Here is a 4420-nt window from a genome sequence, read left to right as displayed (position 1 = left end):
TCACATAGGCTACGAACTTCGATTGGTCCATATAACATATTCCGTCCTTTCCTGTGTACGGGTAATCCGATCGGAGCTCCAACCCGCCCATCTCTTCAATTGCACTGTAAGTCTGTGGGGGATAACCGCCATCACATCCCTGATCGGAATGGTCGCAATCAATAAGTTGCTAGGTACAGAAATGAAAGCACAACGGTCACTTATTTCACAACGCAAATTCAGTTATTACGACGCACTAATCATACGATCTGTGAATGAACCTGGAGCGTTTAATCAAAATGGCGTTGTAGAAACATTATAAAAAATCATGGTACCACAACCTACCAGATTCAACAGAAAATACCCACTGAAATTCGCTCACCTGTTCACTGAGACCTAGTAGATCCCCAGTCTTACGGAACCACTGACCCTCGACATTCCCAATCACAGAAAATGCCCAGCACGAACCACAATCTCCTTGGTCCAATACTGGTCCGACTGCACCATGATCTCGCCAATCAAAATTGCTGTTATCCATCGTCACATCTTCTTGTGGGGTGGGATCCTCATTGACAATCGGCTCATCAAATCGCATCCTCAAATACCGCGTCTTGAACTCCTCACCTAGACAGAAAACAAGTCCACTCCACTTCCAGTCAGAACAGCTTACTGGTCAGGTCGGAAAATTGCGTTACACCATACTCCGCTGTCCCTTGTTCCATTGCCTGCAGTCTCTTGGCGCGCTCCAAGTTGTCTTTGAAAATTCTAAATCGAAGCTCATCATCTAAATCAGTCGAGTTCGGAGTCACAAAAAAATGTGCGCGCACCATCATTTGAATAGGTCTTCTTGTACTTCAGCTTGAACTCCTCGTATAGTGCCCGGGCATCGTCAGGCTCCTGAAATTCATCAAACATGTTCAACATTCACTGCTCAACTGATGAGATCGCACAATCAGATGCTAGCTTACAGTGCGCCATGCATATGAGGACAAGCACTGTCCATGTACAAATGAATGGGAAAGAACTCACGAATGGGGTAGTTCTGGCGAAGACAGACCAGATTGTTGTCACCAACACGCAACACACGAAAGGTCGCATCTCGTTGTGATGGGACCCTGCTGCTCTCTCCTTCCCGATTTATTCTCATACTCTGTATCAAAGTTCAAGTGAAAGATCTACGTGACACACAGAGATAGCATGACGAAAGTCCATGGGTTTAGTCGGATTTGAAAAATATGAGATATGAAAAATATGTGATAGGTGTTCTGCGCCGGAGGATGGAGCACGCCTCGAACTCAACTTTGGACCGCGTGAAGGTGCACTTGTAAAGCCGATTGCGTAGGCACAACTCCACTCACGCTCAAACTACACGTTCCTACATTGGGTCACTTTTTATCTGGAGGGTTATCAAACGAAAAACGTTCGAATCGTTGCTCTGACAGGGTTCATCAGCAGAACGTAGTCAACTTAACAAACCGGACTGATGCTTCAAAACCGGCCGAACTTTCAACGACGATCTCCAAAATGTCACAGAATACTTCGAAAACTTGACAGTCGTATATGGTACATAGGAACGTACTTCCATTGTTTTGAAAATGTTTCGTGCCTATTTATCGTTTCCAACAAGAAGGGGTTACGGGACAGTTCTAGTAAGGTGTCATGTTTGCATGGAATTTCAGACGCAAGTAGCATTGACTACTCTGCATTAATCTTCCCAGTGCCGTCCCCTAATGACCGGAGAATTTTGACGCCTTCTGAGTGAATACTTTCCGTTACCAGTTAGTTTCTGTATCTGATAGACTGTCAGACGACCAAAGCATTTACTTACCGTGTTTACTTGTATAAAGTGTGGATCCATATCTGCTGTACGTATAATACAGGCGTCCAATCTTCACTTCTGTCTGCAGCTGACTATCGGTGAGAGTGTGCATTCACATACACAATCGGACCACAGTAAGTACTCCTACGAAAGCATTTTCTAGGGGAAACCATTTGGAGATAAAGTGCTCTAAACAGTAACGAATCTTCCTACAATCACTGAAGTGCTCTTTCACCTTCAACATGGGAAACAATAGCTGAACGTGCTTGGAAAAAAACCACGTTGGTCAATACATCCTGCTTATACACCGTGGTCTCTCACCGAGATGGACTATCTGTGAGGCCCAACCAACGTGGTTGTTCCCATTACGCAGGGATTAACCGGTTCGCTGGATTTCTGTGACCACCAGGGGCTCTTTGGAGGGGAGTCGTTCATCTGCTTTGCTTCCTCGACGCTTCGGTAGTGTACATCTCTCACAAAATGAAGATTCAAATATCGATTTTAATCGCGAACATTATTCACCGGAGTAAAATCATTGTCCAGATGGTCCAAGTGACAGTCCAGTCCATCATGCCTTGAGATGTAGTTCTTCCAGCTACGGAATTTAGTCTCCTCAAACAAATCCGTCACGGGAAGATTATGTACGCATGCAGCGACGTAGGTCATATATGTTTCGCACATAATTATACCGAGGGTGGATTACAGCCCACTTGTCGTGCACCGGGCGATGTGTGTTCCGCGCCGGGGGATGCAGCTTTGCCTCACCGTCAACTTTGGACTCCGTGGACGTAAAATAATCGCATGTACGACACGTCAAATTTCGTTTAAGCTATTTTTCGCCTGACGTGTTCTTGGGTTTTAACCCAGGGTAAGTGACTAACAAACCGAATAGCCATGCATTGGATTAGGAGGGTCCAATTGTGTAACGGTTCTCAGGAGCAGTCGTTCTCTAGATTTCTCTGTGGGCGGGGATCCTCTCAAAATGAACGCCAAGGATAATACTTGTATACTGCTCACTCTCGTTGACTGATAAAACCGAAGCTGTTGATTCCCCCCTTTGAATCAATGGTGATCAAGGGTAACTTCCTTGTTTTCTGACTACCCATGAGTAACATGACTTACACCTGTTTATTATGACACTGTTTCATTTTCTTGCTGCTCGTTTTCCCCCCGCTTTGTTCCTACTTAAGATCTGCTTTTCCCTCAGTAAGTGATGTCAATATTTGCTGCCCGTCTGTCATTGCCTCAAGTTCACCTGTCGAGGCGAACTACTCCGACGGAATAGCGAGCTGACCGGGTTTCGAACCCGGATCCTCCGGACGGAAGACGGACGTGCTACCGACCACACCAGTCGGACGCCTGTGGCGTTGATTATCTTGTATTACCCACGTATCGCGCCTGCCAGATAACCCTTGCTGAGCTTTGTTTTAAACGGATGAAACCGCGCAATCTGACCTGTCACGCGACACGAACGGCTGCGTCGACGCCGACCGAAGGACAGTCCCTCATATCCCGAACGTACTGACTCCTGCGTCGTTACGGCCAATTCACACTGTCAGACTGCCCTATATGTATGTCTGAACATCGTTTGGTACTTACTTGCAGTTGCCCCTATAGAAATCCGTGCTGCGTCAGTGACTACTTCCGGCTCCTGCTGATTGCGTCATTGTTGATTGTACGTTTTCTTAATTCATGAGGCTTACTAATCCGTTTGTCTGTAGAGCCAGTTCCTGTCAGTCTACAATATATCGTCTGCTGCCCCCGTCTGACTGCCCTATTGACTACTGGCTACGAACTGCGTATAATCTAATAGTCGCAATCGTCCTGTGAGATCCTTAACCGTCCGGATCTTACAGAAACAGAGATATTGCCTCTCGCTTTCGTTGTGAAGAATTCCAAGAAAATGCTGCGAGTTCGGCAAGTTACCTACCGTTTCGACCACAAATCATTGGGACCAATCCACGGATCTCCATAAGTCAGCCCGGTCACTCTCGGCGCTCAGCTACTTTGCCTTTTGTGTCGAGGCGAACTACTCCGACGGAATAGCGAGCTGACCGGGTTTCGAACCCGGATCCTCCGGACGGAAGACGGACGTGCTACCGACCACACCAGTCGGACGCCTGTGGCGTTGATTATCTTGTATTACCCACTACCGACCACGTCGGACGCCTGTGGCGTTGATTATCTTGTATTACCCACGTATCGCGCCTGCCAGATAACCCTTGCTGAGCTTTGTTTTATTTAAATGAAACCGCGCAATCTGACCTGTCACGCGACACGAACGGCTGCGTCGACGCCGACCGAAGGACAGTCCCTCATATCCCGAACGTACTGACTCCTGCGTCGTTACGGCCAATTCACACTGTCAGACTGCCCTATATGTATGTCTGAACATCGTTTGGTACTTACTTGCAGTTGCCCCTATAGAAATCCGTGCTGCGTCAGTGACTACTTCCGGCTCCTGCTGATTGCGTCATTGTTGATTGTACGTTTTCTTAATTCATGAGGCTTACTAATCCGTTTGTCTGTAGAGCCAGTTCCTGTCAGTCTACAATATATCGTCTGCTGCCCCCGTCTGACTGCCCTATTGACTACTGGCTACGAAATGGGGATAATCTAAAA

General features: G+C 47.0%; 1 protein-coding gene across 1 annotated transcript in view; it reads left to right on the top strand.

Annotated features, from left to right (window-relative positions):
- Nucleotides 1–666: 666 nt before the first annotated feature.
- Nucleotides 667–4420, top strand: part of T265_08812 (hypothetical protein) — a gene marked incomplete at both ends in the record, with an annotated part of 21941 nt that continues 18187 nt past the window's right edge. Inside the window, one exon of the mRNA XM_009174719.1 lies at nucleotides 667–717. The remainder of the gene's footprint in view (nucleotides 718–4420) is intronic.

This window comes from Opisthorchis viverrini (assembly GCF_000715545.1).
Source record: "Opisthorchis viverrini unplaced genomic scaffold opera_v5_237, whole genome shotgun sequence".
NCBI classification, from domain to species: Eukaryota; Metazoa; Platyhelminthes; class Trematoda; order Opisthorchiida; family Opisthorchiidae; genus Opisthorchis; species Opisthorchis viverrini.
This window is presented reverse-complemented; position numbering and strand designations above follow the sequence as displayed.